The following is a 23,120-nucleotide window of genomic DNA, read 5'->3' on the forward strand; positions in this document are numbered from 1 at the left end:
CGGGAGGCAGTGCAAGACAGGAGTGCCTGGCGTGCTATGGTCCATGGGGTCATGAAGAGTCGGACACGACTAAACGACAACAAATATTTTTGGGGGGTGGGGTGGGATCTTGTGTGAGTGGGATTTCAGCCCAGCCATAAGTGTGACATTTTGGGTTGTTGCTTAGGCTGACTACACCACCTGAGACACAGAGCCCAAATTTCAGTGCTCAGTTCTGAAACATATTGTGTGCCATTGAGTAACAACTGTCCTGCTTCCACATAACTTGATCGGAAAATAAGTAGTGATGAAACATTGGCTAGCCCAGCCTTTGCCAACCTGGTATCTCTGCCAGATGTTTTGGACCACAACTTCCATCACCATGGCTGTGGTGGTCTTAAACATCTGGAGGGCACCCGGATTAGTAACTGGTGGAGAACTATTTTCGATACAAACTGCAAATGGTAAGTTCCGTCATAGAAGAGGCATGCCCTTTCTGGGTGAGAATGAAGGGACATCTAACTGGGTGCCTCTTATGAATCATGTGCGCATCACCCCAAAACTAATCATGCCTTTTCACTTTGGAACAATTGAACAACTCGAACTCTCAGGCACGTTTATGCCTATTTAATCGTTTACAGCACACACCTATGTCTGCTTGTTCAGAACAGGTTCCACAATGCGCAATGGGGCTTGGTAAATTAAAAAGGACTTTAGTCCAAATTGAAGAATTGTGGTTTTGTATGTGTACGTGTGTTGTTGTTTTTTTTAAAAAAAGGGGCATGCTCAGAACTGCCCCTTCTTCGCCTCCTTACCTAGCGGGTCACACCCACTAGTGCGAATGGAATGCAGCAGGGATGCCGCACACACACAAAATATCTCCTAAGCTGCGGAAAGCAGTTCCCCGTTTACCTTAAGGACCGGAAGACCAACGTGGAAGAGCAACGACTGGGTAGCGTTAGAAACCACCAGGCCTGCAAAGAACCGGTCCCCAGTGCAAGGAGGGCGGAGCGCTCAGCACATGCTCAGAGATGCCACTTTCGCCATCGGCTTCCACAGCACCAGGCTTGCAGGCACACCTTATCAATCCCGGCGGGGTGTGTGTGTGTGTGTGTGTGCAAGAGAGGAAAAAGCGCAGCCCCTGAAGCCATTCCTGGCCTACTGGTGGCTGGCACCCTCTCCCGATGCCTCCCCGCGCTTGCTGCAAGAGAAAGGCGGGCCGGATCGTGCGAGACGGATTGAATGAAATCCCTCCGGGAAGAGCGGCTGGCCCCTCCCACCCCATCGCCCCCCCCCCGCTGCTTCTCTCTTTGCTTGGCAGGGCAGGCAGCCAGTCCGCTGCGCCGGCCGCCCAGAAAGGGGGCGGGCGCGCCCGGCGGAGTCCCTCCCGCCTGGCTTGCGACGGCGAGCTGCTTGCCGCGCCTGCTGTCTCGCGCTTGTGCTTTTGCGCCGTAGCGAGAAGCCGGGCAGGGCGAGAAAGGAAGGGAACGCGGCGTGCCGGGGATTTCCAGCCTGGGCTTCGGGAGGGCGGGAGAGGAAGTGCGGGGCGGGGTGAGGGAGAGAAAGAGAGCCGGGGCAGCGCACCAGGGACTTTCCAGGCAGCCGGAGCGAGGCGGCGGCTGCTGCTGCTGCGTTTGGCGGGGCTGCTGCAGAAGGAGCGCTCGCGGGAGGAGAAGGCGGCGGCGGTGGCGACGGCTCTTTTCTCCTCCGCTCCCCCCTTCCCTTCCCTGGGCAGGGAGAGGAGAGAAGGAAGCAGGTAGGGCAGCCGGGCTGTTGCGCCCCTCGAGGCGCAGGCAGAATCCGGGGAGAGGAGGCGAGCGGGGTCCCCTCCGGCTGAGGAGGCGGTGTGTGTGTGTGTGTTGTGTGTGTGAGGCGGGCGGGGGGCGCCTCTCGTCTGCTGGCTGCTCCTGCCGCTGCTGCATTTGCGAGCAGGCTGCGAGGGGAAGGAGGTGAATGCCGGAGGTCCTTTCCGGAGCCTCCGCGGGGAAAAGGGAAGGGGGCGTGAGGGAGGAGGAGGAGAGGGGCGGCTGGGTGGACGGGCAGCCTTCATGGTGGCGCCGCTTCGGCTCCTGGGCTGGAGCTGCGAGGGGCTGGCCGGGGCAGAGCCGAGGAAGGTCGGCGGGCTCGGCTGCGCCGCGGCGGGCAGGAGCGCGCGAGGAGCTGTCGGGGCTGCTTGAGGGCACGCGAGGGGACGCTCGCTTTCCCGCCCCCCTCCCGCTTCGCGGCTGTTGCTTTGCTCTCCCTCTCTGGCGCCCCCCCCTCATTCCACTCGAAGCAGCTGCCCGCAAAGAAGGGGTCTATGCCCGGGGACTATGCAGGGACCCGGTTGCTTCTGTTGCTCAGTCCCATTCGGTCTCCATGCATTGACTGCCGGGGAAAAGGCTTCTGGGGCTCAGAGGTAGATTCCATTCACTCCCTGCTGCTGCTGCTGCTACTGCTACTGCTCCTGAGCCGCTGGCTTTGCTCAGATCTCCAGACCCAAGTTCATCCTTCCAGCTGTTTGCTGCTATAGCTGCTCGCCCCCCACCCACCCCCGCCGCTTCAGTCTGCCTTGGTGCTTGCTTTGGAGCCGGGTGCGCGCGCGCGCCTGTGTGTGCATTATTGCTCTTTGAGAGAGGGAGAGAGACTATTTTGGAAGGCCGAAAAAAACCTTAACGTCTCGATGTTGGAAAGTGGATCAGACCAGTAAGTCTTTTTTTAAATAAATGAATTCAGAATGGTTTATGTGTATATGTGGGTTGCTGGTGAAGGAAGCATGCTTCGACCCCCCCTCCTCTTCCTCTCCCATTGCTGCCTGTGCCTTAAAGGTGTCTCTGCATGCATTTGATGTGCTGTTTGAATGCAGAATGCTCTCTTAATTTTTGACTCCCTCCCTATGCAGTCCGTGTAGGCGGGCCGTAGGTATTTAAAGGGGAAGTGTCTTGCCTTGCAAACCTTTTATTGGGGTGGGGGTTGTTTTAATTCACTTCTGGCAAACTCCTGTTGTATCAACTTTGCATGCTCCCACAGGCTAAACCTTATTTTTTTGGCTTGGTTGCATCGCGGCGACTGCACTGATGCTTGCAGTAGGTTGCACGTTGAATTTCAATCAGTGGTAGCAGCCATGCAGGATAAGGGAACATTGCGGTTACAAGTGGAGGGAGAGCTCTAGGACAAGATACAGGATGAATTATCTGTAATATGGGTGCGTGCATCCTCTTCTATTGGGAAAAAAAACCCTTGTGTGTGTGTGTGTCTGTGTGCTCTTTCATAGGAATAGCCTTGTAGCCAGTGCGGAAGAAGGAGCTCTCCTGTAAAGGACACAGAAAGAAAGGTATCTATTATGGCCTTTACATGTTATGAATTGGTTTGCCGTTTGCAACCCACGGTGCTTTTTAGATGTGCATGGTTTTAACGTGGGGAATGTTAACTTGTGTAGGATTACGTCATGTCGTGGTGTAATGAAAGGGAATGGGGTTTTTTAAAGTTTTATCCTGAGTCATTCCTCTGCAGACGAATCTTTTGTTAAAAGCAGTAACTGCTATGTTTTTGTGTCCCATCCCCCCACCAGTAAGGCAGGAAGGAAAAGCCAGTAACTGATCAGTCACAGAGATGTATATTTAGATAATGCTTGGAGGTATGATTAAACTTGGAAAATCGTAGTTCGCTTAGCATTCTGGTCATCTCTCCATAATGTTGTACCAGGGTATTGCTGATGAGCCCAGCCAGCTGCGGGAGCCCATGCTTCCAGCTGTAGTTAAGCCTCTTTGCTCTTGCCATTTCCCAGTAGCAGAATGGGAAGGACCCGCAACGCATCAGGGTGAGGAGGGAAGAAGAGTTGTCAGTCTGTTGGCGATGGCTGAACGTTGTGCATTGTGATAAATGAGTTTACAGAAAAGCATTACGTGTTACTACTTTTAAGGGATGCATTTGGGCTCTGTTTTGCCTGTTACTGACCTCGGTGAGTGAATTTCTATTGACATCTTTGAGGCTACAATTACGCCAGTGGTATTGTAGTCCTCAAGTGCTGTCCATAAAGGGGTGTAGCTTCTATTCTAGCATATGCTGTTGAATTGCAGTACTATGAATGGCTTTCAACATGGATTCTGACCCTGGCTGTTTAGTGCAAAATGCTTATTCCAAATAAGTTACTGGGGGTGTACGATAGCTAAATGGCAACCTATGAATACATTTTCATCTACAGATGTCTTCCTCCCCACCCCACGATCTTGTTTAATCACTGAGGTCCAGCTTATGGTTTTGAATTGGCATATATTTTGCTCTTTAAAATAAGGCACTTTTTCAAAGTTACATTTTCTGGATTAAGACGCTTGTGAATATAGCATGCGTGCATTTCGTTTAAAGTGTTTACAGTATAGGAAAGGCATTAAGCGTATGAGGCAAAATCACTTTCATGTCTGAACGTGTGGTTTCATGGTCTCGTTGGGAAGCCCCTGAGAATACTGGTTAATAATGGAAACAGTGATCTTACTTGAGGTTAGGCAGCTAAAGTTATCTTTGTAGTTAGGATTTTGCACAACGCTTCTAAATGCAGGCTGTGTTCATTGTTGTTGTATAGTATGTTAGTGAAATGCTTTTTGGTTCAGTAGCACCGAACACTTAACATGTTCTGCGTATGGTGGCAAAGGAGCCAATCCAGCTTGTGGGCGAGGAAGGATACTGACGTCCATAGCTTTCCTGGAATACAGCAGTAAGGAAGGCTGATCTTTTGTGACAGCTGGACACAGACATTCTGGAAGTGAAATAGGCAGACGATTTGGGATTGCCGTACATGAGACATTTCAGTTGAATTAATGTGTATGTTTTTGCCATCTAGTCATCAGTGGGTATGAAACACACCACGGGGTTAAAAGCAAGGAATTCTGTAGTATTCGTCAGTGTGTAGTAAGACACCTAAGAAATGGGCTGGATCCAGTCAAAGGCCTGTCCATTGCAGCATCCCTTTTTTACACAAGTGGTCAAGACAAGCAGATGCTTCTGGGAAGCTCGCAAGCAGGACATGGAGACGGTGATTCTCTTCCGCTGTTGTTTCCCAGCAACTGGCATTCAGATGCATGCTTCCTCTGATCTGGAGGGAGTATATACCCATTGTGAGTAGTAGCTGTTGAGAGCCGTATCCTTCGGTAACCAGGGACGAATTTGTAGAGAACAGCATCAATGAAAATTCCAAAACCGGCAGGGATATGTTAAAGGATCTATGCCGAGGATGAATTTCAGAATGCCTGAATGCATGTGAATTATTTCCGTGCCCTCAAGTGACTTTTACATTGCAATACATACAGATGAGGCGAGATGGAAAAGAGGCTGTTGGTTAAAGGAAAGGGGATGATGCAGTGGAGCGGATGCAATATTCACGCTGGAATTAAATAGCACAACGTGCTCTTAAGTTTGTTTTCCCTTTATGGGTTTCTTTGAATAATAATAATGATAATAATAATATAGCCTTGGATCCCAGCTAGTCTTAAAATCAACACAAGTCTACATAAGCAGCAGCAGCAGACAACAACAACAACAAAAAAACCTAGAGTTGCAAAGTCGGTTGCTAGCAAATGGCCTTCTGAGATGTTTTGACATGACCTTTTGTGACTCAGTGTCTTGACTCAGTGGCACTCTCCACACTCTTTTCGACAGGCTTCTTTTAGCCTAGTCGATTTCTTAGCCAGTGGAAAGTGAGATTGTTGTCCTTCCCCACAAGCAGAAGCCCTCTGTGGCATGCAAGCAAGGCTGTGGCTTTCTGCCTTTCCCAGTGCACACACCTGTTCCACCTCCAGGCGCAGCAAACACCCACATGTGGGCATAAAATAGGCATAGGACCTGTGCATGTATAAAATAAAAAGGTAATGGTAATGTACAGAATAGAATGCATGCGTTCCTGATCTGTGCAATCAGCTGGAATTCTACGGATGTGGGCATTTAGCAAGTGCCAGAGTGTGACCTCACTTCCCCCTCATGCATTGCTCCAGTGGTGGTGAAATAAACTTGAGCTAGCCCATTGGGTAGCAGTGGTCGATGGGAGCTGCGGATCTCTGAAATTCACCTATAAAATGGGTACAAAGTTTTCTTCCGCAGCCAAGTGGTTTAGATTTTTTTATTATTAAAAAAAATGAGGATTTCTTCATTACGGAAAACCCTAAAGTACTTCAGTTTGGGGATTCCAAATCCTCCCCCCGCCTTAGAATAGTTATATCTGATTTTACTCCCATCATGGTAAATTCATTGGTAGCCTTTTATGGTGTGTGGTTTTGTGTCCACGCAAATATACGGTGGTATGTGTTTCAGTAATAATTACATGCCAGTGCTTTTTCTTCTGGGATTTACTGTTTTATGCCTCTTGGGATTGTACAAGGTAGTAATAGTGTCAACCTTGTTTGACAGAGCCGTTCTAGCTAACAATTTATATTGTGTGTAGAATTCCGGAGTGGTCCTTACTTGCTTTCAACAGAATCTCCTAAGGATGCTCAGAGCTACTTCTGGATCTTACTGCAGGCTTTCTTCCATATGGCTGGATTAGTAAAGCACAGAAGTGTTGCTGTCTTTCCTCAAACAAAACTTCAAATGTTGCTGCAGCAAAAACAATCAATGTTTAGGGTACAACCAGGACTGTACCTTGAGTTTATAGCTCCACCCCACTAGCGGAAAAGTATTGCACGTATTGAAAGAGACTTTGTGTAATGCTGCACGGCAGGCTTGAGAGAATTGCCAACATGAAACTTTCGTTGGGTCCTTGTGGATTCGTTTTTGAAAACAAACCCTAAAACGCAGAAACCTACCGTTTATTCGAGAGCATAATTTTAGATCCCTGTACAACCTTTAAAAACGGAGAGTTAATTTGTGTTAATTATCCCAATGTATTTGAAGCTGGGGTTAAAAAAAGTAGGAACAGTCAGTTATCCATAATTTGTTCCAAACCCCCTGCAAAGATACAAGTTTTTTTTTTTAAATGTTGCCCATTCAACACACTAGTGAGGAAGTGCTCTGAATCTCCCTTAGGAAGGAACTACCCAGCCTACAAACCACTACTGAGATGGCCTTGCTTTCTGTCACCAAACCTACATGTCTCAGCCTGTGTCCTTTCATGCACTTTTTAAACTGTGGTGGAGGAAGGAAGCCTGCAGGTCCCACCCTCTCCCAGGAAGTTCTCGAAGATGACCACCAATATCTTCCAGGGGCCTTCCCCTATAAGAAGAAGCAGAACTACGTCCGCACTCTTTGCAGATGCTTGCAGTCAGCTGATTTATGTCCATACTGCAGAGTTAACTACCTCATCCCAGAGCCGCCTTGGAGGAAGTGGTATTTGATTGGGAGATCAACCCTTGAGGTTGGGGAGAGAATGTGAATGAACACAGGTCCATTGATTTGGCACTGCTGCTGCTGTGCCTGGAAACCACTGGTAACTCCAAGTGACATTTCTTTTTATTTATTTAGATTTTTGTATCAGCTGCTCCTCCCAAGAAATTTAGATCAGCAACTCACCACTGTGGTTGGAGGGAAAAAGAGAGACAAGAGACAGCAAGTTGTTCAAGGTTTCATGGAGTAGGAATTTCAACGCGGATTTCATACAGTGGTGCCTCGACTTACGAATTTAATCCGTTCCGAAGGCACCTTCGTAGGTCGAAAAATTCATAAGTCAAAAAACGCCATTGGAAACGCGATTTCCCATAGGAATGCATTGGAAACGGAAAAATTCGCAAGTCGAAGCAACCCTATCTAAAAATTCATAAGTCGAAAAATCCCTATCTAAAACTGCCGCGGTTTCCTTTCGGGTGTCGAGACATTCGTAAGCGTGCGGTCATTAGACCCATTCGTAAGTCGAAAAATTTGGTTGTCGAGTCGTTCGTAAGTCGAGGTACCATTGTATTTTCAAGCTCAAAAATTTAGCCGTTGTACCACACTGGTTTTCATGCTGTACTTGAAACAGCTGTTTAAAATGCAATTAATAAATACATGGCAAAGTAAAGCTTGCCTAGTTTTCTAGATCAGTGTTTCTCAACCTTTTTTGGGCCACAGCACACTTGTTCCGTGAAAAAAATCACGAGGCACACCACCATTAAAAAAGTTAAAAAAATTAACTCTGTGCCGCCCTATATTATAATTATGACTGTAAGAAACACTTGCCAAATATTGCTTTCCGATGGGTTAGTGTTGGCGGCCGCCAGGCTCGTTTGCACTGAGCTTTGGGAAAGAGGAGGAGAAATATTGCTTTCCGGCGGGTCAGTGTTGGTTATTGGCGGCCGCCAGGCACGTGACAATGCAAATCGCCCTTCTCGTCGCCGCACACCAGCCAGCGTCTCGCGGCACACTAGTGTGCCGCGGAACAGCGGTTGAGAAACGCTGCTCTAGTTATCTCTCGCATAGACTACTGCAATGCGCTCTACGTGGGGCTACCTTTGAAGGTGACCCGGAAACTACAACTAATCCAGAATGTGGCAGCTAAGATTTGAGACAAAGAGTCTTCCCCTATTCATACCTGGAGATTGAACCCAGCACGTTCTACCTGCAAGGATGCTCTACCACTGAGCCAGGACTGTCGCCCTTCTCGTCGCCGCACGTCGCGGCACACCAGCCAGCGTCTCGCGGCACACTGTTCTAGATTGCCAGTGCTGGCAGCAGTGAGAAACCTATGTGTTTTGGGTCTCTAACTCTCATCAGCTCCAGCCAGCATGACTAGTGTTTAGGGATTAGGGGAACTGTGGTCCCACAAGAACTGCAGGGCTACAGGCTCCTGATCTTGGCTGTGTCACTTGGAACTCCCACTGACTGCTGTCGTCATCATACAGGCTGCATAGATGCACCAGTTCTTCTTTGAATAAGATTTGATGAAAGAAGTCAGTCTCTGAAATTAATGTGTCTGGATTAATAACTTTCAAAATACCAGCAGACATTGATCTTGTTGAAACTATTTTTCTGTGTTACCCTGTTAAATATGGTTTATACCCAATTCTGAGGTAGTCCTCCGTCTTTCTAGTGTCATGACCTTACACATAAGGAACCCTTTCCTTCAAGATCTTCAGAAGGACACCTCCGTTCCAATACATAAACTGATTATCACTTTGAAAACCAGACCTTCAGCCAGGAACAAGAAGAGACTCAAATCACCCACCAGTTACAAGTCTTCGTTCTGTGGCTAACAATGGCATTAACCAGTAAAATGGTAATACCACACAAAATTGAGAAAACCCATATTTGAATACTATCCCTCCTCAAAAAAACTCCACGTTTCCTGCCTTACTTGAATCCATGGTGTAACTATGAATATGTAATGGCAAAGAAAGCATTGAAGTTCCCAGTGTTGTGTCATTAGACCTACCCAAGAAACACTTGCTTTTAGAAAGAGACCAAGTCAGGGTTCCTATACTAGGGGATAACGAGACAGATTCCGATGTGCCTGCTCAGTGGTTGCTTGGGATAAAATCTGGGCAATCAAGGATTGTTAGTTATTATATGTTGATCCTGGAGCACCATTGATTGTGTGCTACCATAAAGGAGATACTTTCCTCTCCACAGACACAGGCAGATATATATTGTTGTGAGTTTGTGGGTGCCTGACTCCCATGTTAAGAGTTTCTGGGTGGCACATACTCCTGGATTCAGCAAATGTTAAAATGTAAGCTTGGCCCTTTTCCAGAAGAACAAAATAAAGGTGACAAGCCATTAGGAAAGCCAGGGTGAGGGGGCTCTGTGCCAGAGGGAGTAGAATTTTAGAGTTGGCTGTGATGTGCTCTAGAGCAGTGGTCTTCAACCCCCGGGCCACGGACCGGTACCGGTCCTTGGATCAATTGGTACCGGGTCGCCCAAGAAACATTTAAATACAATTAAATTAAAATTATTAAATCAAAACAATCTAAATAAAATATAAACAATCAATGTCCCCCCCCCCTCAGCGGGCCGCGGTAAAATTATCAAACGTCGACTGGTCCGCGGCGATAAAAAGGTTGGGGAGCACTGCTCTAGAGGACAAAAAAGGTTGCAGGCTGGTAAAGGCAGCAAGCTGGAGTGAATTTCAGAGCCCGATGGTTGATTTCTGTTTGAATCCAAGGCAGATGCTATGGAAGATGCTATGGAAGGGTGTTGATGCTGTGAACCGCTCCGTCGTAGGCTCAGGTTGTATATACAGTGGTACCTCTACTTACGAATTTAGTGCATTCCGAACGCACATTCGTAAGCCGAAAAAAATTGTAAGTCGAATCCCACAGGAATGCATTGGGAGAAAAAATTCGTAAGTCGAAGCAACCCTATCTAAAAATTCATAAGTAGAAAAAATCCTATCTAAACCGCTTCCAAGATGGCGGATGGAGCTCCGTTCGTAAGTAGAAACATTCGTAAGTAGAGTTATTCGTAAATAGAGGTACCACTATATGTGTAAATAAACCACCCTAGTCTCTGCTGTGCCTCATTTCCAAATGGAAATGTGAACCCCAGGTTAAGTGCCTGGAACCCCTGGAATTTTGCGCACAATTTCCTGCCTGCCTGCATTGCAGACCTATATTGCATTCAAATTAATGATCCTCAAGTCACACTGAATGCTAGTGATACTGGATGCTTCCTTGGTCTGGACTTGTTTTAATGGACCATGGTTTAATGGAACATGGTTATTAGTACCTGTGGTGCTGGAGTGGAAAGAAATTAAAGGTCAGGCAGTGAGACTGGGAAGGATCCATACCCAAGACCCTGGGGAAATGTTGTCAGAGATGGAAACACTGAGCTGGATGTAGCAATGATATAAGGCAGGGAATAGGGATCCTGAAGTCTTCCAGATGTTATGTTGCCCCCCTCCCACCATGAGACCATTAATCTCAGGGTTGCGAGTTCAAGCCCCATGTTGGGCAAAAGATTCCTGCATTGCAGGGAGTTTGGCTGGATGACCCTTGTGGTCCTTCCAGCTCTATGATTCCATGAACCCTGACTTGTGCTGATGGGAGCAGGCATTGAGCAACATCTAGAGCAGGCCAGATGTTGTCAGACTACAACACCCATCATCCCTGACCACTGGTCCTGCTAGCTAGGGATGGTGGGAGTTGTAGTCCAACAACAGCTTGGAGACCCAGGGTTGAGAACGGCTGATCTGTAGGGCCACAAACTCCACACACCTCTGCTCTTAAGGCATCTTTATCATATGATGAAGTGAGAATAATGCCAAAATGAGGAAGAAGAAAACGCTAACAGCTGATACTACAAAGGCACTAAAGCAAAATAAAAGAAGCTTTAAACTTAATCCAGTAGGGAAGAGGGAGCCAGTGTAGAGATGTATTCAAAGGGCAGAGACTATCTCGGTGAGTGGAGAGAGAAATTAGATGAAGGGAAAAGTTTGACAGATGCTGAAGGCGAAAGAGAAGGCTTCCGTTGTGTGGCAATACATCCTTTGTGGAGCAACAGCTGAAACTTTCTGACTTCATGAATTTAATAGAGTTGCATATTTCAGAGTTCTGCCATAAAATCCAGGAGACATTAAAATATAATCTCCCTTGGGGCATGCCTCATGTAAGGCTCGCTATCTATAGCATTGCTATCTATAGAGTTGTCTTTAAAAAATAATGTTAAAGTGGTATTTTTAAATATTTTTAAAGCTCCCTGTGTCTGAGCCTTTGGCTTTGTCAAGGGCACTTAATGGAAGGGCTTTTGATCTAGCAGACACATTTGAGAATCAAAGAGGTCAAAGAGGAAGAGAAGCCGTTTTTGCACCCGAGATAGGTCTTTATTGCCAGGGAACCCTACAGAACACAGTGGAATGTGGAGGTGGGGTGTTGCAAGGGAACAGAAAATAGGCAAAAAACCCACCCCCAAACCCCTTCCTTCTCATTAGCAGAGATACCTGCTGGGTCTAAAGTGCTTACATGAGCATAGTGGCACCAGTTGGATTCCATTCAACACTAGATCACAGCTCCCAATCCTTTCATACAAAAATCCATTCCAGGTTTCCCCCAAAAGCTTCCTTTGTGTCGGCAGCCTTTTTTTTGTGTGGGGGGTGGGGACAACAACAACTTTTTTGTGTTGTTATTCAACAATTGGTAATTGGAAACCCTTGTTGATTTATTGCACATCTCCCCAATAGACATGATAGAAAAGGAGAGAGAGGAGGGCGCCGCAAATCAGCCAGAGATTCACTAGTAAATTTCTTGCTTTCTTTAGGCATACATGGGTAGTAGTTGCAATGCCGTTTTCACTGTGCTGCTTAAAACGATGGAAGCAGTTGTTGAGAGGCTTAAGTACGTTGCAAGCAATTCAGCCACTTTGCTCTCACTTCTTTTTTCCTGATGGATCACATCCGGCCATGAAAATTTTTGGTTAGCTTTACTGCACGAGGGCTTTCTACCTTCTCAGAATGATTCATTGCACTCAGAATAGGGGTTGAAAGGCTATTTACTTTCGATATAGAGTGGCAGAATTTCTCTTGGGTCCACGTAGAAGTGGGGCATAGTTTAGTTCAAGTATTTGCCATACGTATGTCCAACCTTTTTGAGTAATGTGAGTTATTTTGGGTGAAAATTCCACCGTTATTTAACAGCAGCTTACCTAGAACTTGGTTAGCACGAGCCACCAAAATTTGAGTCTCAACCAACACCACATGAGCGCAAAACATTTAGAGCATATTTGTAACAGCCATGGCTTCCCCTAAAGCATCATAGCTTAACCTCTCAGGGAGCTACAATTCCCAGCATGCTTGCCAAACTGCAGTTCCCAGGACACATGTTGTTGTTGTTTAGTCGTTCAGTCATGTCCGACTCTTCGTGACCCCATGGACCAGCGCACGCCAGGCACTCCTGTCTTCCACTGCCTCCTGCACTTTGGTCAGACTCATGTTGGTGGCTTCGAGAACACTGTCCAACCATCTCATCCTCTGTCGTCCCCTTCTCCTTGTGCCCTCCATCTTTCCCAGCATCAGGATCTTTTCCAGGGAGTCTTCTCTTCTCATGAGGTGGCCAAAGTATTGGAGCCTAAGCTTCAGGATCTGTCCTTCCAGTGAGTACTCAGGACTGATTTCCTTAAGAATGGATAGGTTTGATCTTCTCGCAGTCCATGGGACTGTCAAGAGTCTCCTCCAGCACCATAATTCAAAGGCATAAATTCTTCAGCGATCAGTCTTCTTTATGGTCCAGCTCTCACTTCCATATATCACTGCTGGGAAAACCATAGCTTTAACTATACGGACCTTTGTCGGCAAGGTGATGTCTCTGCTTTTTAAGATGCTGTCTAGGTTTGTCAACCTAGTGGAAAGCTATGTGCCTTAAGTGTGTGTTGTGAACGAAGCCCAAAGCTGTGTGAGATTTTGAATTTTCCATGTGTTTTCAACTTAGGCATCATGCCCACCAGGCTCTGTTGTTTCCTAGGTCTGGGATGAGGGCTCTGTTGTCTTCCAGATGTAGTAGGACCACAACTCCCATCATCCCTGACTGTTGCCCATCCTGGCTGGGGCTGATGGGATCTGGAGTCCAGCAACAGGTTGAAGGGCTGCGGTTTCCTCACCCACATCTTAAGACAAGAACTCACTAGCTGTAGTTCTGGCACTGTCCTTGCCTTTATCATGAAGACTTAATCCTATAAATCATTATTATTTACTGAGGCTTAATTCTCTTGCAGTCTGTAAATCTTTGGGCTGTGTTTCTTGTAACTGCTGATGGGGAATTGACTGTACATCCCCAATCTCATTTAAAAACAAAGCTTAGTCTTTGTTATTTTAACATGGTTTTAAATAAATCTCATGTCTATATTGTAAACCGCTTTGAGATTCATTTCTTAAAAATATAAAGTGGTCTAGAAATAAGTAATAATAAAAATGATAAAAAAGGATGTTCTCTTGGTGTGGCTTTAAGGTGAGCTGTAAGCTGTTTCATTCCATCCACACTAGGGAAGGCCTTGCGGTGGTGTGGGACTTCTGTTGCTTTCATTATTGTAATTTGTGTATACAGTGGTTTTGATTTTGTAACGTGCCTAGAGACTTTTTAAATTGAAAGACAATCATATAAATTTAATAAAAGGTTTGGCATGTAGGAAGCTGCTTTATGCCACATCAGTCTGGCTGGCAGTGGTTTTTCCAGGATCTCGGGCAGATATTCGTCCCTATCCCCCGTTACCTGGTCCTTTTAACCAGGAGGTGCCAGGAGTTGAACCTGGGAACCTCTGTATATAAAGTGTGTGCTCTCTTCAACTCATATGACCTTCCTTCTGAATTTTGCGTTTGGCAAAGGAGATAAAAGCAGTTTCGTGTTTGCTTCCCCCCCCCCCCCACATGAAAGTAATTCTGCAGAGGCAGACGTGGGTGGCAATAACCTGTGATAATGGAGCCCAAAATGCTCCTTGGGGGCCTATTCAGTGCAGCCAGAGGAGGACTCTGCGCATGCCACCTTCAATGTGTGACACCAGCCACCACTGAAAATGATTTTGGGAAGGAAGGTAAGAAAGAAACAATCAAACTATACTTTGTGGATGGTTCAGATGCCAGTCTATATTATGTCAGGATTTTGGACTCTGCGGTGTTGGTGGAAATTTCCTTTTTTTAAAATTTGTGTTTGTTCATGTGACCAGCCTAATGGCATTAAGGTTATTAATGGCCTAGATTAGGATAAAAGACTATATTTTTAAATTTAATTTTGGCTGGAGGAATGTACTTGCTTTATTAGGTTCATTTGTACACCATTCTTAATTTAGAAAAATCACAGTGATTCTAATGAAGATAGGTGGATGGGTCCCCCCCTCTGTTGAAAGAGTGGAGGGTCGTGAGACACGGGGTGAATCCTTCTCAGTATTGGTACCAAGGCCATCAGACTTGCTCCTAGAATCATAGAATCGTAGAGTTGGAAGAGACCACAAGGGCCATCCAGTCCAACCCCCTGCCGAGCAGGAAACACCATCAAAGCATTCTTGACATATGCCTGTCAAGCCTCTGCTTAAAGACCTCCAAAGGAGGAGACTCCACCACACTCCTTGGTAGCAAATTCCACTGCCAAACAGCTCTTACTGTCAGGAAGTTCTTCCTAATGTTTAGGTGGAATCTTCTTTCTTGTAGTTTGAATCCATTGCTCCGTGTCCGCTTCTCTGGAGCAGCAGAAAACAACCTTTCTCCCTCATGCAGCCTTGTTCCTCCCTTATTCCTTTTAATAGGCACCAGCTCAATAGAGGTTGGTTGTTTTTTAAATAATAATAATAATAATAGAGTGTTTAGGGTTCATTGAACCTTCGTTTACCCATTGTTCTTCAGTTGTGTACATAACAATAACTCTGCTGGATCAGGCCAAAAGCTTGAATAGTCCAGCATCCCATTCTCACCATGGCCAACCAGATTCCTCTGGGACACCCACACACAGGACACAAATAACAACAACACTCTCCCCACTTGTGCTTCCCAGAAACTGGTATACAGAGCCATAACACCTCCCAATACTTTAGATCAGGCATAGGCAACCTTGGCTCCCCAGATGTTTTGGAACTACAACTCCCATGATCCCTAGCTAACAGGGCCAGTGGCCAGGGATCATGGGAGTTGTTGTTCCAAAACATCTGGAGAGCCAAGGTTGCCTATGCCTGCTTTAGATAGTACACACCTAGTGACCATCAATAGCTTTACTCTTCAAGAATTTGTCTGAACCCCATTTTAAGTCATTCGGGTTGGTGACCATTACTTTACACCCCTTCCTTTATGGCTTTTTTGTGGTGGGGTGGTGGAATCTGTTCTTAGTGTTTGCTGTTGTTCAGCCACACAAGGTGTTTCAATTTGCCTAACTTGGGCATACCTTCTCGGTAGTGGCACCCACCCTGTGGAATGCCCTCCCACCAGAGGTCAAAGAGAACAAGAATTACCAGACCTTTAGAAGGCATCTCAAGGCAGCCCTGTTTAGGGAAGCTTTTAATGTTTGAAGGATTTCTGTATTTTAATGTTTGATGGATTTCTGTATTTTAGAATTTCTCTTTTGTTGGAAGCCGCCCAGAGTGGCTGGGGGAACCCGGCCAGATGGGCGGGGTATAAATAATAAATTATTATTATTATTATTATTATTATTATTATTATTATTATTATTATTATTATGCTCTAATTGGAGTCCCGCCACCCCAATGTAAATTGCAGATGTGTGTGTGTTTCTGAACAACTAGCCTCAGGGGTGAGGAACCGGTGGCTCTCCAGATGCAGATTGACTCCAACTCCCATCAGCGGTGTCAGAAACTCAGATATATAAGCTAGGTGCCAAAATGGCACCTTAAACCAAGGTTAGAGATGCCAAAATGGGATGTCTGGTTGCCATTTTGGCTTCATCACCTTTTTTTTCAAATAAACATCAGTTAAACATCTGGCTAGTTCAGATGACCACCTTCAGCTAAGTCAGGCATTTCCAACAGGTAGGACGTCTGCGGTAGATCACTGGCAAAGCTCAACAACTTTGACCTAAACTGCCCAAAATGGGGTAGATCACTACCAGTTTTTAACCCTGTGAGTAGATCGCAGTCTCTTGGGAGTTGGCCACCCCTGAGCTAAGTTAAGAGCTTTGAGAACTTAAATAAGAAAAGTCCCTTGATCCAGGGACGGTCCACATAAATTTTGGCTTATTCTGAGTTCTTCTTAAGTGTGACCGCTCCTGCTCAGAAAAAGCATTTTGGTTGCAGAAATTCATTCCGATTGTGCAGATGGAATATAACAGGTAGAATTCTGTGAAAACAGTCCAGATCCAAGGATTCCCAGGCATGCACCTCCAGATGGTGGAGATGTCAGGTCCCATCCTGGCGTCCAGGAATATTCACTTGGTCGCAAGTGGTCAAAAGCCAGGTGCAAAATGCACCTGGCGCCTTGCTGATTTCGAACACTGCCCATCAGCTCAAGGTGACGTGGTCAGTGGCCCAAGGATAATGAGAATTGCCCACAAGACATGGAGAACGACATTTTCCCTCCACCTGTGTCCTAAAGGCACTGTTCCAGAAGTTGTGTGCTCTGCATCAGTTGTTGCTTTAACACTAGAGTGGTGGGTGAAGAAATTCTTTGTGTTAATGCTCTTTGCTACAAGAGCAAACAAACTTCATTACAGTCTGCACCGTTCTTGAAGCTTGACCCCCGATTCCTTGCTGCGGAGAGATCCACAGCGTGGAGAAGATAATGAAGGTGTTTTTCAAGCCTGGAGTACCAGCGAGCACTGTAGTCTCTGAACTGAAAATCTTCTTTTTCGTTCTGAAGAACCTCTTGACGATTCACTTAACTTGCACCTGAGGACAAATATGTGTTCTGAAGCATGAGCTGAAGGAGTTTATACCTTGACATTCATCACCTTCCTAAATATATAACAGCACCTAATTAGGAATTAATGCCTAATGAGGAATTAGTGTTTCTGGTGGTTGGGATGGGTGGTGGTGGAGGAAATTAAGCAGGAAGTTTTCAGATACAATTAGCATTTACGGTCCCTCAAGGTTGACACAGATACATGTAAGAAGAAAGGAAAGCACCAGTTTATGGAAATCTAGAAACAAGAGGTACCAATATCCAAATGGGATAGAATCGCTGTAACACTTAACGCAGGCAAGCCTTTGAAGAGCTAAGTCACTTGAATGCATGAACCAAATGCCCTCTCAAAGCGCTTTGTAAGCTCCATGTGTGCACCACACATCTGCTTCAAACCTTTCAAATCGGGCAAGTGACTGAATAGTTTGCTGGTAGGTTTCCATTTTAATCTATTAAAAGGAACGGAAGAGGATGTGCAATTCAGCAAGAGGCGAGCGATAATGCTCTTGCCTGCTTTCTCTGATGTCTTCTTAGGTTAGGCTGGTATCAGCCATGTTTAGGCCATTCTCTCTGTGGAGTCGCTTGCCAAGCAAAAACACTTGCAGATGGATATTTATATCTGTCCCGGCTTAACATTTTGTGATGATTTGATGGCTGTCCTGGAATTGTTCTATTTGTTCTTAGTTTTATGTTATTATTTTTTAATTATGTACTTAGGTTCAGTTTGGGGATTAAAAACACACACACACACACACACTGTGTTAATGATTTGTTGGCCGCCTTGAGTTTCCTTGCGAAAAATTGGGAATAAAGTTGTATCTTTTACGATAATGCAACTAACAACGCAAATTGGCAATCCAGATTATATTGCTCTGAAGGAATGCTGAAACCTCACCAGCAACCGCATTGTTTCAATAGATACTCAAGTGTATAAGGTAAACAACTACAGTGGTACCTCTACTTACGAATAACTCTACTTACAAATTTTTCTACTTACAAACAAAGCTCCGTCCACCATCTTGGATGCAGTTTAGATAGGATTTTTTCTACTTACGAATTTTTAGATAGGGTTGCTTCGACATACGATTTTTTTCTCCCAATGCATTCCTATGGGATTCGACTTACAAATGTGTGTTCGGAACGCATTAAATTTGTAAGTAGAGATACCACTGTATTGTAGGAAAATCTTGGGCCTTTTCTGTTTATGGAGGCCCAGATGGTGGTGGTGTCAGGTGATTATGTGGGACAGTTGACTTCTCCCCTTATGAAACACTTACATCCAATATCTATATGCCACCAAGCCCCCCCTTACTTAAAACAATTATAATAAGCAATTGATGTTTTAAAGAAACAGTTGTTTAATTTTTCCACAATCCAGAGATAAAGCTGAAAACAGCAGCTCTGTAAAAACAGTATGCATCCTGCTCACAGAGTTCATAATAAAAATATTGAAATAACCTTTTAAGGTTTGTATAAAACTAATAAAGACAGAGCTGAACTCACCTATACATTGGATGAACCCCACAGATAGTGCCTTTTCAGTGTTGGCTCCATATTTCGATTGTCGAGGTTTGATGGAGGGCCTTCGAGCAAGTAAGGTCTCCACTACGATCAAGCAAAGGATATCAAAATAATATTCAATAACTGTAGCTTGCTGCTGCTAAGTGACTAACACTCAGTTTTTATAGCTGCAAGGGAAGAAAATAATGGGAGTCTCCTAGGTACATTGAATCGTACCCATTAGCACATCTGGCTCGGTACTGTCCACACTTTTTGGCAGTGGCTCTCCAGGGTTTCAGGCAGGGTTTCAGGAGGCCAGAATGTGTTATAATAAATATTTCAGAACGACTAATTACTGCAGTACAAAAAAATTCCTTCAGTAGCACCTTAAAGACCAACTAAGTTTATATTTTGGTATGAGCTTTCGTGTGCATGCAAACCAAAATATAAACTTAGTTGGTCTTTAAGGTGCTACTGAAGGAATTTTTTTGTCTTGCTTCGACTCAGACCAACACGGCTACCTACCTGTAACTAATTACTGCAGTGTTTTTAATAAACCCTTTCTTCGTAAAGTTAATCCCATTATTAAAATGAAAATACAGTGGTGCCTCGCAAATGAATTTATAATTCGTTCCGCGAGTCAATTCGTTTTGCGAAAAATTCGTCTTGCGAATCGCGGTTTCCCATAGGAATGCATTGAAATTTCTTTTTTTTGCCCATAGGAACACATTAATTAAATTTCAGTGCATTCCTATGAGAAACCGCGATTCGCAAGACGAATTTTTCGCAAAACGAATTCGTCTTGCGAGTCACCATCAGATTGCAAGATGCATTCATCTTGCGAAAAATTCTTCTTGCAGGGCATTCATCTTGTGAGGTACAACTGTACTTAATGATTGTCAAGGAGAAAAAAAGTGAATGTTTATTGGAATCAGAGTCCTGGCAAAATGTAGAGCCAGATTGTTAGATGTCCCTGCAAGCACTTTCACTCAGTTTGGGTGACCATGCTAACCACAGGCAATAATCAGGAGGCAGTACTAGAATTGTATCTGCTTGCCTAATAGATCCATCTGTTGACACCACTTTTGGGCTTTCTGGATATCTCTGTCTAAACGTAATATTTGCATAAGCCCCATATAATTGACAGTGGAATGGACTCTCCTTCCCTGGAGATTTTTTAAGCAGAGGTTGGATGGCCATCTGCCATGGATGCTTTAGCTGAGATTACTGCATTGCAGGGGGTTGGACTAGATGACCCTAAGGACTCTTTCCAACACTACAATTCTATGGTTCTGTGATAAATCAGTGTATCTCAAAACTATGCTGTCAATTGCCTGTAGACACTTTGGTATTAGAGCAAAATATTTTTCCGTACATTCATTGGATTTGACCCATGTAGGTAGTAGCAGTCAAGAAGAGAGAAATGTTTATAGGGAATGCAGTCTCAATATTTGTGTGCACACTTTGGAAAGATGCAGCATATGCCCAGATTTCTATTTATTGTCTGCCTTTGAGGCTTGCTTTATTGCTTGTGCATATTAATAGCAGGCAGTTAAAATGAGCTTTGCGGGTTCGTCTCCCAGCAGGAAACCCCTGAGTGTTTAAATTTCCAATAGAAACAGGACCGCGTTCTCCAGCAGTAGTACATTATGTATTTATCACTTGGAAATGTGGAGTGGGGCCTTGCATCATGCTTTGCCACTCTGCAGTACAGTAATGGATAGCCTCTTCTAGTGCAGGTGGAAGGTCCTAGTACCTTTTCAAGCCTGTGTTTATGTTATGAGAATCGGGGAACCTCAGTGCGGGCAAACTACCTTCCTTTTACAGGTAGGTAGCCGTGTTGGTCTGAGTCGAAGCAAAATAAGAAAATTCCTTAGTAGCACCTTAAAGACCAACTAAGTTTATATTTTGGTATGAGCTTTCGTGTGCATGCACACTTCTTCAGATACCTGGTATCTGAAGAAGTGTGCATGCACACGAAAGCTCATACCAAAATATAAACTTAGTTGGTCTTTAAGGTGCTACTAAGGAATTTTCTTATTTTACCTTCCTTTTGTAGCAGTTGAGCGCTACTTTACGCTTTTAGTAGCGCTTCCTCTTGGAGAGCAGTCTTGTGAAAAGAGAATGACGTGCATTTAACGAGAAGCCCAGTTTACTACATTTGTGGAGCTGAATGGCCTATACCAGGCACCCCCAAACTTCGGCCCTCCAGATGTTTTGGACTACAATTCCCATCTCCCCTGACCACTGGTCCTGTTAGCTAGGGATCATGGGAGTTGTAGGCCAAAATATCTGGAGGGCCGCAGTTTGGGGGTGCCTGGCCTATACAGTGGTACCTTTGGTTACGAACTTAAATCTTTCTGGAGGTCCGTTCTTAACCTGAAACCGTTCTTAACCTGAGGTACCACTTTAGCTAATGGGGCCTCCTGCCGCCGCCATGCGATTTCTGTTCTCATCCTGAGGTAAAGTTCTTAACCTGAGGTACCACTTTAGCTAATGGGGCCTCCTGCCGCCGCCACGCGATTTCTGTTCTCATCCTGAGGTAAAGTTCTTAACTTGAGGTACTACAGTATAGCTCAGTGCTTCTGATGGGCAGCAGCCCTCCAAGGATTCAGACGGGGTACCTTGAGATGTCGAGGACTGAACCGAGCACATATTGTTACCACTGAGCCATGGCCCTTCTGGAAGGCAGGAAGAATGGAGTTAGGGCTGTGTCAGAATTTCCAAGTCTGCAAGACTTCTAAAGTGTCTTAAAAGGCAGAGTTGGCTGTTACAAACAACACATCGCTACTCCACCCCCCCCAATTGATGAGATCAATGTTGAATTCCCCACTTCATTGCCTGCTGTCTCCATGTAAAGCATGGCATTGGCTTAGAGTTACGTGCAAACCAGGTCAAACATTGGGTTGGTGCAAACAAGGAAGCATGCTGGGAAAATTGTGGCTGCTTTGCTCTTTTCCCTTTCTGCTGATGCCACACTCCTGGGAGCTAAGCAGTCATTTGGCCTAGTGTTTACATTAGAACCCGGGCTTGTAATAATGATGATAATAATAATAATAGTAATAATAATAATAATAATATATTATTATTATTATTATTATTATTATTTATACCCCGCCCATCTGGCAGGGTTTCCCCAGCCACTCTGGGCAGCTTCCAACAAAATATTAAAATACAGCAAAACATCAGACATTAAAAAGTTCCCTAAACAGGGCTGCCTTCTGATGTCTTATAAAAGTCAGGTACAGTGGTACCTCTACTTACGAATAACTCTACTTACGAATGTTTCTACTTACGAACGGAGCTCCGTCCGCCATCTTGGATGCTGTTTAGATAGGATTTTTTCTACTTACGAATTTTTAGATAGGGTTGCTTCAACTTACGAATTTTTTCTCCCAATGCATTCCTATGGGATTCGACTTACAATTTTTTTTGACTTACGAATGTGCGTTCAGAACGCATTAAATTCGTAAATAGAGGTACCACTGAAGTTGTTTATTCCCTTGACATCTGATGGGAGGGTGTTCCACACGGTGGATGCTACAACTGAGAAGGCCCCCTGCCTGGTTCCCTGTAACTTCGCTTCTCGCAGTGAGGGAACCACCAGAAAGCCCTTCAGAGGACCACAGTGTCTGGGCTGAACGAAGGGGATGGAGACACTCCTTCAGGTATACTGGACCAAGACTGTTTAGGGCTTTAAAGGTCAGCACCAACACTTTGAATTGTACTCAGAAACGTACTGGGAGCCAATGTAGGTCTTTCAAGACTGGTGTTATGTGGTCTTGGTGGCCACTACCAGTCTAGCTGCCACATTCTAGATTAGTTGTAGTTTCCAGGTCACCTTCAAAGGTAGCCCCACGTAGAGCGCATTGCAGTAGTCCAAGCGGGAGATACCAGAGCATGCACTACTCTGGTGAGTCTGCAGGCATGTAGGGTCTCAGCCTGCGCACCAGATGGAGCTGGTAGACAGCTGCCCTGGGCAGAGAATTGACCTGCGCCTCCATGAACAGCTGTGAGTCCAAAATGACTCCCAGGCTGCGCGCCTGGTCCTTCAGGGCCACAGTTTGTTAGTAAAAATCCTATACATGGAGAAAAAGCTGCATGTGACTGAATTGTTTACTTTATAAGACTGCTGTATTTTCCCACACACATAGGAGACGCTGTAACTTGATCTCTTGTCATGTGATATTCTTTGTTTTGTTTCTACTTTCACTTTTGACTGGAGAGTGATGAAGTACAGTGGTACCTCGGTTTATGAACACAATTGGTTCCGGAAGTCTGTTCATAAACTGAAGCGTTCATAAACTGAAGCGAACTTTTCCATTGAAAGTAATGGAAAGTGGATTAATCCGTTCCAGAGTACTTAAACTGAAGCGTTCATAAACTGAAGCGAACTTTCCCATTGAAAGTAATGGAAAGTGGATTAATCCGTTCCAGACGGGTCCGC

The 23,120-nt window shown here is 45.1% G+C and overlaps 1 protein-coding gene across 4 annotated transcripts in view; it reads left to right on the plus strand.

Moving 5' to 3' along the window:
- Positions 1-1,417: 1,417 nt before the first annotated feature.
- The window catches only part of TRAF3 (TNF receptor associated factor 3), a 79,801-nt gene continuing 58,098 nt past the window's right edge, over positions 1,418-23,120 (plus strand). For 2 of the 4 annotated variants that reach the window (XM_035105552.3, XM_088655646.1), the window contains exons 1-2: positions 1,418-1,735; positions 3,233-3,292. The gene's annotated coding sequence lies outside the window, so the exon portion shown is untranslated. Of the gene's footprint in view, positions 1,736-2,525; positions 2,665-3,232; positions 3,293-23,120 lie in introns of those variants that run through there. The other 2 variants (XM_060271740.2, XM_088655642.1) reach the window with 2 other exon arrangements.

Source organism: Zootoca vivipara, chromosome 1 (assembly GCF_965207765.1).
Source record: "Zootoca vivipara chromosome 1, rZooViv2.hap1.1, whole genome shotgun sequence".
Classification (NCBI taxonomy): Eukaryota; Metazoa; Chordata; class Lepidosauria; order Squamata; family Lacertidae; genus Zootoca; species Zootoca vivipara.